Here is a 13567-nt window from a genome sequence, read left to right as displayed (position 1 = left end):
TGAGGGCAACGAGACAAAAATACCACCACCTGGCTTAGTTTACCAAAGGTATCCCACTTAACTAAGCTAATGGAAGGGAGACCCGCCCCAGGCGGTCACCCCACAACCATAAACACAAATTAAAAAACCCCCTAATCCCTAAAGGATAGGATGAGTGTTACCTCCTGCCCCCAAAACAAAACAGTGTCTGCAGCAATGTATGGTCCGAGGGAGAAGCAATTTTCGTATGTCACTTTCACCTCCCGCAGGTAGTGTGAAGCGAACACCGAATTGCTTCTCCAAAATGTGGCATTCAAAATATCTTTGAGAGCCATATTTTTGTGAAAGGCTACCGAAGTAGCAATAGCTCTCACTTCGTGAGCTTTTACTTTCAGAAGCTTTAAATCACTGTCACTACACTTATTATGCGCTTCTTGAATCGTATTCCTGATGAAGAACGCCAGTGCGTTTTTTCGACATAGGAAAATCAGGTTTCCTCACTGAACACCACAAATTGTCCGATGAACCTCTGCAAGCTTTAGTTCTCTGCAGATAGAACTTTAGAGCCCTGACAGGACACAGGAATCTCTCACGTTCGTTCCCAACTATATCTGCCAACCCTTTGATTTCGAAGGACCTCGGCCACGGGTTGGAAGGATTCTCGTTCTTTGCTAAGAACATGGGACTTAAAGAACACACCGCACTACTTTCTGAAAAGCCGATATGCTTGCTAATGGCCTGAATTTCGCTAACCCTCTTCGCCGTCGCCAGAGCGGTTAGGAAGATCGTTTTCTTCGTCAGATTCCTGATAGAAACTGAATGAAGCGGTTCGAAGTTACTCGACATCAAATATTTGAGTACCACATCCAAGTTCCACGAGGGTACTTTAGGCTGGACTACCTTCCTAGTTTCGAACGATCTAATGAGATCGTGAATGTCCCTATTATTAGACAAATCGAGTCCTCTGTGTCTAAAGACTACAGAAAGCACGCTCCTGTAGCCTTTAATAGTTGGAACAAGCCAACTTCACTTCTTCTCTCAGATGAAGAAGGAAGTCAGCTATCTGGCTCACAGAGGTTGTGGTGGAGGAAATGCCCTTCTTCCTGCACCAGGATCTGAAGACGGCCCACTTCGATTGGTACATAGCGATCGAGGAGGGCCTCCTTGCGGTGGCAATCGCCTTCGCCACAGGTCTTGAAAAACCCCTCGCTCTGGCCAACTTCTTGATAGTCTGAACGCAGTCAGACTCAGAGCGGGGAGGTTTTTGTGGTACCTCTCGAAGTGGGGCTGTCTGAGTAGATCTTTCCTTAAGGGTAGAGTCCTCGGAAAGTCTACCAGGAAGGACATCACCTCTGTGAACCAGTCGGCTGCCGGCCAGAAGGGGGCGATGAGAGTCATCCTCGCTCCTTCCGATGCCGCAAACTTCCTCATCACTTCCCCGAGGATCTTGAGCGGGGGAAAAGCGTATATGTCTAGGCCCGACCAACTCCAAAGTAGGGCGTCTACTGCGACTGCTCCCGGGTCCAGAACTGGGGAGGCAATAGAGTTGAAGTCTTCTCGTCCTGGACGTTGCGAAGACATCCACCTGTGGACAGCCCCACAGGTTCCACAGCGACTGGCAAACCTCTTGATGAAGGGTCCACTCTGTCGGCAACAGCTGTCCTCGTCGACTGAGAAGGTCCGCCCGAACATTCTGTACTCCTGACACGAACCTTGTCAGGATCGTGACTTCTTGCGCTTTTGCCCACAACAGGAGTTCCTTTGCGATGGCAAACAGAGAAGGCGAGTGAGTTCCCCCTTGATTTCTTTAGGTATGCCAGCGCTGTGGTGTTGTCCGCATTGATCTGAACGACTTTGCCGGATACTTCTTCCTGGAAAAACCTGAGAGCCAGATAAATGGCTGACAGCTCTTTCAGATTGATGTGCCAGGACACCTGTTCCCCTCTCCAGGTGCCCGACACTTCTTTCCCTCCTAGTGTTGCTCCCCAACCCGTGGACGACGCGTCGGAAAACAACACTAGGTCGGGGTTCCGAAGTTTGAGGGAGAGCCCTTCTGCGAGCTTCCGAGGATCTGACACCAACTTAGGTGATCCTTCACCTCTCTTGTTAAGCACAAGATCGCCTCCAGATCTTGCTTGTTCTTCCAACTGTTGGCTAGGAAGAATTGAAGAGGTCTGAGGTGGAGCCTTCCCAGAGAAACAAACTTCTCCAGTGAGGAAATGGTCCCCAGCAAACTCATCCATTCCCTCACCGAGCATGTTTCCTTCCCCAGAAAGGTCGCCACTTTCTCCAAGCATTGAAGTTGTCGCCCCTGGGACGGAAAAGCCCGAAAAGCCACTGAGTCCATCTGAATCCCCAGATAGACTAAAGATTGAGACGGCGTCAAATGCGACTTTTCGAGGTTTACCAGAAGCCCCAGGGACTTTGCTAACGTCATGGTCGTGTGCAGGTCCTCCAGACACCGTTCGCGCGATGAGGCTCGAAATAAAAGCCAGTCGTCTAGGTAGAGAGAGATCCGTATATTCTCCAAATGAAGCAGCCTTGCCACGTTCTTCATTAGAATGGTGAAAACCATCGGCGCTGTGGTCAGACCGAAGCAAAGTGCCTGAATTGGAATACCTTCCCCTTCAGGACAAATCGCAGGTATTTCCTTGATTGGGATGGATGGGGACGTGAAAATACGCGTCTTGGAGGTCCAGTGAGACCATCCAATCCCCCGGTCTCAAGCTGACAGCACCGATTGAGTCGTCTCCATCTTGAATTTCTTCTTTCTCACAAAGAGATTTAGACTGCTGACATCGAGGACGGGTCGCCACCCCCCCGAATGTTTCGGCACCAGGAACAGGCGGTTGTAAAACCCTGGTGATTCCAGGTCGAAGACCTGTTCTAACCGCTTTGCTTCTCGATCATTTGTTCCAGCAGATCGAAAAGCACTTTCTGCTTCTCTCCTCGATAAGAGGGAGACAAATCCTTTGGTGTTGAGGATAGCGGGGGCGACTTCAAGAACGGGATCCTGTACCCTGTCCTCACGACATCCAGCGACCAAGGGTCGGCATCTCTCTTTTCCCAGGCTCTCGCGAATCGAAGAAGCCTGGCTCCTACCGGCGTCTGAAGGACTTCCGACTCACTTCCTACTCTTTGACGGAGCAGGGGTTTTTCCTCTGGAAGAGCCTCTTCCTCGGGAGGCTGCTTTCGAGGAAAGTCCAGCACGAAAGGGCTTCGATTTCTTGGCAAACGAAGCTCCAGAAGATGAAGCAGCTGCTGGTCTTCTAGAAGACTGAGCCAGAAGATCTTGCGTTGCCTTTTCCTGAAGGCTTGAAGCTATGTCCTTAACCATAGCCTGGGGAAAGAGATGGTCTGAGAAAGGAGCGAAGAGCAAGTCCGCCTTTTGCGTTGGAGAGACGGATTTGGCCGTGAAGTTACAAAAAGAGCGCTCTCTTCTTAAAGAATCCCCGAGCTAAAGTGCGTAGCCAACTCCTCAGAACCATCCCTGACGGCCTTGTCCATACAAGAAAGTACGCTGGACAGCTCCCCCAGACTAATAGTATCAGAACTCCTTGACCTTGCATCTAAAACTCCAAGACACCAGTCAAGAAAGTTGAAGACCTCTAGAGTCCTGAAGAGGCCTTTTAGGTGAAAGTCGAACTCGTTATGGGTCCACGTGACTTTTGATGAAGACAGAAGGGCTCTTCTGGAGGCGTCTACGATGCTCCCAAAGTCACCTTGAGCAGAGGCTGGTAGTTTAACTCCTATGTCTCTCCTGTCTCGTACCACATGCCTCCTTTACCGCAGAGTCTTGAAGGCGGTAAAGCTAAAGAGGACTTTCCTGACGCTTTCCTCTTCTCCATCCATTCATTGACTTTCCGGAACGCTTGCTTCGTGGAAAGCGACTTCTTCATTTTAATGAACCCCGATGCCTTCGTTGCCTTAAAAGAAGAAAATTGAGAAGGAGGAGTACGAGGGGCTTCCGGTTGAAAAGTTTCTCCGAACTCCGCCTGTAGCAGACGCATCAAAACTTTATAGTCCGATGAGACCGTAGTTGTTTGTTGTTCTTCCTCTGCTTCTACTAAATCGTCGCTAACTCCTTCCTCAGAAACTGGAGAAGTAGGAGGAAACTCTGAAGAAAACTGACGACCATGAAGGGTTCCTTCATCCACCTGAACTTGCATCGGTGAGGGACTGGTGTCTACCAGCGCGCGCTTGGCGTCCGAATCCGCACGTTTGGCGCCGACAGGTGCGCGCTCGACTTCTACCAACACACGTTTGGCGTCCACTGGCGCGCACCGAGCGTCCACTAGTGCACGCTTGGCTTCCACTGGTGCGCGCCGAGCGTCCGTCAGCGAGCGGCTGCCGCTCACTGGTGCACGTTTATCCACAACAGGTGCGCGTCTGGCGGCACCTGAAGCGCGCTCCACTTGCACAGAAGCGCGCTCAGCGTCGATCACTCGCTTGCGAACATGCGAAGACTTGCGAGCGGGAGATATATAATCACCCTGAGAGCGAGAAGCGAACTTCTCACCTCCTCTAGAGAGCTGCTGGGGAGCAGAACGAACTCTAGAGGGAGACTCGAACGAAGAGAGAGGCGAGCGAGGAGAAAGAGCGGGTCTTGACTTCTTCACAGGAAGCTTCTCATCCTTCCTACGGACGCGGAGAGCCTCTCTAGCAGCAAGAGCGTCCTGAAGTTGCTGCTGCAGTGACTGAATCATTCTCTTGTTAGGCGAATCTTCCTGCTCTGGGGAGGGACTGATCCTGTGAGCAGGAGAGCGGCGAGGGGACGCCCCCCTCCTCCTCCCAGGTACGGCCTCTTCCCGAGCTCTGGAGCGACCGTATCGCTCACACGAGCTAACTGAATCCAAGTCCGAAGACTCTCTACGCCTTTTCTGCGGCGGAAAAGCAGCGAACGCACTGTCAGGCGAAGATCGCAAAAGCGGCGAACTAGGACGTGAAGCGTCAACATTACGCGCCGTCCTTTTCAGCGGACGTGAAGCACCTTGAGAACTCCATCCTTTACGTGGGGATGAAGCCTCCGATGACGAAAAACACTCCTTGAGGAGGCGTGCACGCGCAGCTCCCTGGCAGTCTGGGGATTTTCATTTCAGTTAACTCTGCCGAAGGCACGTCAGATCGGTGGGGGTTCCTTGTAACCCTCCTTCGGCTTTCGACATGCTCCCTCCCCAGGTCCTGGGAGTTCAAGCAGAGGTCCAGGCCTAGAGGCGAAACGAGGCCGATCTGACGCACCCTCCACTACACAAGGGGTATCACTGCACTTTTGCACGTCACTTTTGCTCTCAAGAGCCAACACTTTTGATTCTAGATTACGAATCGACTCCAATATTAAGGATAAAGTATTACTCTCTACAGACACTGTTTCAGGGCCCGGAGGCAAAACTACAGGGTTAGGAGCATTAACAGAAGGAGGGTTAACAGGAGAAACATTAATATCTTGAACGCCTGAAACACTCCTGGAGGAAGACCTCCTTAACCTATCCTTTTCAAGTTTCCTAAGATAGGTCTCATACGCCTTCCACTCAGAATCTGTTAGTCTTTCGCACTCCTTGCAACGGCTTTCATACACACATTCATGCTCCCTGCAACTCTTACATACCGTATGTGGGTCTACTGAAGCTTTCAGTAGCCTACCTCTACAATCAGTTCTAGAGCAGAACCTAGCGCTAGCTGTACTAGACCCTGACATATTATTCCAAGAAAAATCCAAACCAAAATCAAATCAATCCACTAATAACGTGTGCCTAGCCACCGATCCAATCAATTAATCCAAAAAAAAGAACCAAAAGGGATACTCAAGTAGCAATAAGTTTCCAAATCCAGACGGAGGTGCTGTAAACAGATGTTCACAAACACCGGCGACAGAAAAATTATGAATAGAAAATGGGAATGATTCCTGATACCCGCCTCCCAGCGGCGGGAATGGGTACTAACCACCTGACTCCCACTACGTGTGTCGTAAGTTTTAAATTCTGTCGGTGTCGGAAATTATCAGCTATATATATATCTGACAGGTAAGTTGCATGAACAAAAAAAAATATACAAAAGATCTGGAACGGAGTTAACCTGTTATCCTCTCTTTGACATTTCGAACAGCATGTTTGTATGTCAAGTTGGGTTAACATGCATTGTTGCTGTCAGAGAGATGTCCTCACCAAGAAGACCTGGTATTTAGAAATGCATGTTATATTTGCTTTTGTAAACGCTCTCAAAATGGTAATGACTCAGGCAATGAGTGATTAAAAATGAACAATATGGTTTCTCTGATACATTGTGTAGGTATATTTTTTTTGGTAAATTTAACTTTCATTGCTACCAAAAGTTTTGTTTTCACCTTCATTAAACCCCACTGTGATTAAAAGTAATGGAGGCCCACAGTGAAAATCCTGGTCTTACATTAGCATGCAACCCTGCATTTCACTGTACAATTCTTCTTTCCTCCGTTATCCCCACACTAAGGGGTCGGTTGCCTGATGCGTCTTTCCTTACAAATCAGGCATGGTTTATTATTTGGCAAAGGGGTTTTTACGACCGCATGTCCTTGCTGTCATCAACCACAGTTATTGGCAGTGGGCCTTGCCTTTGACTAAAAAGTCCACCTGCAAGGCAGCTGTTTCCACAGTTATTGGTGGTGGGCCTAGCCTTTTACTAAAAAGTAAGATTGCAAGGCAGCAGTTTCCACTGTTATTGGCGGTGGGCATAGCCTTTTACTTAAAACGTAAGACTGCAAGGCAGCAGATATCCTTTTAGTTGCCTTTTACAACACGTAGGACCTACGGTGGTAGTATTCTTACACCCATACCACAGGGTGTCCTGTATTTCAATGTACAATTCACAGCATTAAACAGAAAGACAAAACTGGGAAGAGGATCTAGGGATCAAAACACACCCAACCACATTTAGATAAGACAACAATTAGGTTAATTTAGGGAAGGTTAGGGCACAGGTTACATACTTGTATAACCTAAAATTAAATACAAATGTAAAATCCAGTTTTGTACATAAATTCTGGTGTGATGCTGAAGAACTTGGCATTTGTTTGTTTCAAATGAGTGTTTAATCTATTACACATCCTACTAACCCTAAAATTAAGGAACCAGAGGAGGAAACCAAGATTATTTTAACGTGGAATACAAATTTTTCAACAAACAGGGGGAAAATCCTAACCTTACATAAGACGCAGCAAATAATGAAGTAAATTTTGAAGTAAAATGCATGAATGCATCCTAACCTAACCTAACCTTGATCACCAGGACCTACCTGACCAAGAGAGGATACCTAAGTTAACCTAGGACATCATATATCACTGAGAAGCATTATTTCATTGCTTACAAACCTTAGCAGTTTATTGTCTTCTATGTGCTTCCGCTATACCTCCTCTACCTTCTCTGACCTTAAGAGTTAAGATTATGATCTTCCACTGTGATCCTCCATTATTAGCTTGAGAGGTGCACATAGTGGGTTGATTCTAATAGAAATGAATGTTGAATTCATCAAATCACATCAAAAATTACCAGAAAACCCTATTTGCATATTTAACTATCACTCCTTTAATAATTTTTATTTATTCAGTTTTTTTTAACAATGTACGCACATCAGAATAAGGCATTTATTCCTATACATAGAAAAATACAACGGGTGAAAGTGTAAGCAAAATATGCCAGCCCCTGGAACCACCCTCACCTCTGTCAGCTGCACCTTAATGTGGAACATGGAAGCTTTTTGTTGAAAAATTCACAGAATGGACATAAATCCCCACAAAAATGTTTTTAAAATTTCGTTAGAGACAATGAAATTGTATAAAGAGTAGCTCCACCCTTGTCACGTCTTTGATTACATCAACGCAGCCAGTGTTGTCAACTCATCAGCAGACTTTTCTGATGACAATTATTTTCTCAGTCCAAATACACAACTTGATGTACAATACTGTACTAGCAATTTAGCTTATATAAAGGATAAATTTCACCCTAAAACTGTTTGGTGACACCTGTATTCATGGATCTTGTGAACGTTTGGTTTGTTGTTATGAAATTCAGCAAAATAAAAGAAAATTTAAAATAACAAAACACCTACGGATAGTGTGCTGACCATCTGAGGAACATTTAGAGTAGGATGTATGATAAGCACTTATGAGAGTGAAAAGTATCAAAAAACCTATGAGTCTATTACTTTAAGGTAGTCTAAGGTGACACACTCAAGGATGGTAAAAGTACTGTCTACTGGGATACTACTCTTTTTGTTCAAATAAGCATTTTCTTCCAAATATTTCACCTAATAAGATAATAAAAATCAATGAACACAGTGCCTCCAAGATAGAGGGGGGGTGGGGTGGGGGGGGGGGGAGATGGAAAAACCTGATATGGATGAGAATGGGAAAAAGAACACACACACGGAGAAAGTGAGTTTAAGAGAAGATGCAAAATGAATGGGCTATCTATTAGACATCAACTATATATAGGCTAATGCAAGCACACCCATAAAAAAAACTACTGTCACGAGACCTGTGGAGCTGGGTGGCCATGGATGGTAGGCCTATGATGTGGGAAACCAGTGTAATGGGAAGAGGTGGTGTTGGTGTAAGAAATGCAAAATCTAGCCGTAAGGTACCTAGCATGGGATGGGCAAGAAAAACGTGTGGGAAATGATGATGCGTGGGCAATGAAGGTGTTTGGATGTGGGAAATGGGGAGATTTGAGGGTTTGGGAAATGGGTAATTCTTACCGTCTGCTCCGCCAGCAAGTTATCAAATTTAAATACTTTCACTAAAAAGAGGTAAGTCCAAGGTTTCGTTTGATATATAAATCTAAGCGGTGCTAGGTCTAGAAGTGGTTTAAAAATCAAAATTAAATTTGACCCACCTGAAAAAAACTAAGTCCCTCGACTTCATAACTCTCTTAAATTCCTCTTCAGAATGAGCTCTTGTTTGTTCGTTTGTACGTTAAAAACACAGATTATGTCATTATTACATCATCGACTGTATTCTACGTAGCAAGACGTCACCCTAACGTCATAGTTTTTAACCAATGATAATTATCTACATTTTACTTGGGACTCGCATTTTAACAAATCTAGAATCAGGTGACTTGAATACCCAATCAGGTGACAGTTTTACTAGGAAACTAACACTTTTCGACACTTTTCACACAATTTCCACAGCTAATTTTTCAGTCTTTTGAGACCCATGGAGGTGTGCGAACCTTCAACTTCTGGTGCGGTTTCTCATTTACTATCTACTTTGACATTAATTCATGTGGATTTTCTCCCAAGTTCTTGTCTCAATTACTCTTCCTGTAGAAAGCAGGGACAAAGTGCCATTTTAACAGTGATAAAGGATTATATAGAGCCCGGCACTACCATCATTTCCGACTGTTGGAAGGCATACGATTGCCTAAATGAGGAGGGATTTCTTCATTTAAGAGTCAACCACTCTCTTGAACTTTGTGGACCCACACACTGGAGTTCATACTAATACTATTGAGAGGCGGTGGCGGGATTTGAAGAATCTGTTGCCTAAATACGGATGTCGAAAGGATTAGTTTGTTGGACACTTGGCTCTTGGCTATTTTAAATTGCATTTTAAAGTATTGGATCATAGGCTCCAACCTAAGTAAGTACACAAAGGGTTTTAGGCTGTCTTATATTTAATATGGCTGTGTAAGGGGGGCAAAGCCCCCCCTGCTAGGTAAGGATACAGCTACTAGGTTAGGTTAGGTGGTTTGTTTAGGTTAGCTGGCGGCCTTGTTTATTGCTAATTCTACATGTGGCATTATCCGTATGCTAAAACGGATTCTTTAATTCATTCCCCACCCAAAAACCCCGGTTTCCCACTGGGAGTCCCCCAAGATTGGAAAGGTTAACAAATTGGGTAAAAATACTGTTCCTCCTAGAAAAAAAAAAGGTCAGCTTTAGATAAAGCACTAAGTAATTCATCAGAAATAAAAAATATTATCAAAATTATGGTAAATCTTAATAAGTGCTCCAGCCAATTCTTAGTATAAATGTGTTTGTACCTTGAAAGAAGATACTATGTATGTTCTACGGAAGATGGAAATTAGTGGCAGTAAGTCCTATCGGTCTAGAAAACACAACTTGAATATTTGTACCTACAGAAAAAAACAAAGTCCTTCATGTTGTTGTCTCTGTCGTATCACCTATTTTAATGGCTTAATCAAGAGTGTAAATTTTGCTGATCCACAAACCCAATACCATAGAGACGGTGGAGAGATGTCAAGAATTTAGTCCCAAAATATGGCTGACGTAAAAAACATTTTGTTGGATATTCCGCCGTTGCATATTTTAAATTGCACATTCAAGACCCCTTACAAAGGTTTCACGCCTTTGTGAAAGCTGCTGCTGAACTCTATCCTCCACTGTAAGGTAAACTATTTCCTGTATATATTTTGATTATTGTGTGAAATATGCTGGAGTATTGTCTCTCAGTTAGCCTAATGGCCGCTCAAATTTTTTGGTATTGTCATGAAGTGTGCAGGGAAGGTAGTGCCCTTAATGGGGGGTCGCTGGTGGGGGGGGAAGCCTCCCTCCCCCGCTATGCCTGAGTAGGGGTACGTGCCCTAGGTTAGGTTAGGTGGTTTGTTTGGTTAGGTAGTGCCCTGGAAATCACTTTTCTCTTGCTCCTCCCACCCCAAAAACCCTGGTTCCCACTGGGGTCCCCCAAGATTGTTAGATGGGAACAAGGGTGTAATTGCTTGATGCCACCAATATTAATATATATATTCTGCAAACAAGAGACGGAGCTCTCCTTTAGATTTACCAAAATTATTAGTGGCGGAGCTAATGTATAGAATTACCGGGAAATGGGGGATGCTTAAACAACATTGGTCTAGTATCAAATGCTGGGTTGCCACACACACACACAAAAAAAAAAAAAAAAAAAAGGAAAAAAAAAAAAAAAAAAAATGTATCTAGGCCTACCTATAGGCTACGTATGTGTATAAATTCCTATGTGGATTTCCAATTATTGACGAGCAAAGCACTACAACAAAACGATGATCATCTACAAATCCCACAAAAACCCGATTGTTCTACCCCACCGCCGTAAAAAAAAAAAAATAATAATAAACGGCGAATAGGCTAAAACTCCTGTAGCACCATGTGCCACCAAATACTTTTGTTTTTTGTTTTTTTGTTCCGAAGCCTTTCGTTTGAAAATAAATATAAACTGACATACTTTAACAAAATCACATCAAAATATATCAAATAACTCAATTTTATATTCGCGCTGCATTACGCTAAGGCTAGTTTTGAAAGCAACATTCATGCAACCTTGAAAGGGTTACCTAGGCCTAACCTACTTTATTGCACTTGAATTTCAACAGCAAGTTACAGCTTTCCAAATATCTTAAAAGCACAGATGTTACTTACCGATGGCTTCGGCTGATTTGTATGATAAAACCCGGTGAATTATTCCATACACGACATAAAAACACTGACACAGAATCAAGAGAAACTAGTAGAGAGGGGAATGACATTCCGACGGGCGATAACCTCTAACTGGTGAGTAGCCATACACTAACTACCTGTGTAATCGGCTCCTCTAGCTGTGATTTACGAAACCCACAAGTTGAACCTCACAATTATATATATATATATATAAATATATATATATATTATATATATATATACTATATATATATATAAAGCAGTTTACTGTTAATGAAAAAAAACTTGAGAAATATCCAGCATCAGTTCTAGAATTAATAAAGATAGCATAACTATTTCATTGGGAATGTGACTATTCGGTCCACATTTTACTAAACCTTATACGTATCAAAGGCAATATACTTGCAATATAAACAATCTGATAAATAATTAAGAAATTTCCTAGAATTAATCAAAATGAGCGACGACAACACTAAAGAATTACGGAAAATACGATTTTATTGGCAATGTGCTTTATGGTGTTACAACCAGAAACAGTAAAACACTTGCTTCCTGTTCGCTTCCGTGAAAATCTCTGTAATCGTCTCCTTGTGTTGTGATTTACAAATCTCACTTTAAACCTCATAATTATCGAAAATAACTTACTGTTGATATAAAAATAACCTTGAGAAATAACTAGCATCATTTATAGAACGATTGAATATGAGAGACGGCAATAACATAAACAGTTACCAAACAATTACGATTTTACTGGTACTACGGCTGTACTATAGTGTACAAGGTCAAGCAGTAAACATTGGCATCGATGTCAAAACACTTTCAACGTAATAGAATTTGATAAATGAGTCATATATTTCATACAATGAATTAAAATGAAAGACAGTAACATAATAAAATGACAAAGAATTGCGATTTTCTTGACATTGTGCTGTATGGTGTGCACAATCAAATATAAAATATCGGACTCTGAAACAGCAGATAGATATCGTGCTTCCTCTCCTGTTACTTCTGGCAGTTTGCGTCATTGTTTACGTGTAACGTAATACATCGAGTATTCTGTATAAAGTGTTGCGTATTTATTTAATTACTGCTTAATGATGAATTAGACCAGCGGGACTTGAAAGACGTAAGATCTAGTAGAGGATGGTGCTGGATCGTTGGATTTAATTGGAGGGTAAACTTGGCTAGGGAGCTTAGGCCTAACCTTACCTGCTAAATACCTACTTTTGGATCTACTGGTAATCGTGTGCGACTCCAGCAACACTGGAAGAATGTGTAGAAGACGGAATAAGTCTATAAGGTATGTCAGACTTATCATTAACCTAAAATTTAAAGCAATTAGCTTTCCAAGTAGGTACTAGTAGGTATAGGCCTATAGCCCCTAGTAGTATTCCATAAATTGCAGTAGGTAGCTTAGCAACTATCTAAAGTAAAGTTTTACTTTCTCCAGTAGTCTAAGTATTGGCCTGTGTAGTAAATTGCAGTATATAAATTGTAGCCCATGATAAACTTAAAAGGAAACGCCCTTAGAAGTAAAAGCAATAAAATTTTCTTCAGTAGGCTAGGCATAATAGTTTAGCTTTACATGTACAGTCCTATACCATAAATTCCAATACATAAAACCTAATAAAAGTAGACGCAATCCCATTTTTTAGCCTACCATGCATTGGCCTATCTCATAAATTGCAGTTCTCTTCAGTTATAAGCCCACTTTTGATTTACTGAACTGGAAGTTTATATTTTAACAGAACAGGGCTAGCCTGAAGAAATTCACTAGCCTATATGCCTAGGGAGGCCCAAGATGTAATTTCAGTAACATTTGTACCAGTAGCCTCTGCATTGGTATTAGGCTGTCCTCAACAGGGTCTGTGATATAATTTTTGCCAGCTTATTTATAATGAGTTGTGGCATTCCCAATGAATAATGAGTCAATTTAGTTGTCAAGCTGAGTCAGTATAGTGGTGATAAACTTTTCATTATTTATATTAGCGGTGTTATTTTCATATGAAATTTATAGTATAATGTTATATCCTCAGTTTTATTTTATACATTGCTTTCTAGTTTTCTGTAAAAGAAAACCATTGAGATGGCTTTGTCTGTCTGTTCTCACTTTTCTGCCCATACTTTCTCTGTCTGCATTTTTCTGTCCAACCTCAGATCTACTGAAGGTAGAGGGCTGCAA

At 43.1% G+C, this 13567-nt stretch overlaps 1 long non-coding RNA gene across 2 annotated transcripts in view; it reads right to left on the bottom strand.

Annotated features, from left to right (window-relative positions):
* The window catches only part of LOC135199550 (uncharacterized), a 355175-nt gene extending 343688 nt beyond the window's left edge, over positions 1-11487 (bottom strand). For both annotated transcript variants that reach the window (XR_010311094.1, XR_010311093.1), the window contains exon 1: positions 11368-11487. This is a non-coding gene — a long non-coding RNA (uncharacterized LOC135199550). The remainder of the gene's footprint in view (positions 1-11367) is intronic.
* Between the last annotated feature and the right edge of the window lie 2080 nt (positions 11488-13567).

This window comes from Macrobrachium nipponense, chromosome 23, assembly GCF_015104395.2.
Source record: "Macrobrachium nipponense isolate FS-2020 chromosome 23, ASM1510439v2, whole genome shotgun sequence".
NCBI lineage: Eukaryota > Metazoa > Arthropoda > Malacostraca > Decapoda > Palaemonidae > Macrobrachium > Macrobrachium nipponense.
The sequence above is the reverse complement of the archived record's forward strand: the minus strand, read 5'-3'. Positions and strand labels throughout refer to the sequence as shown.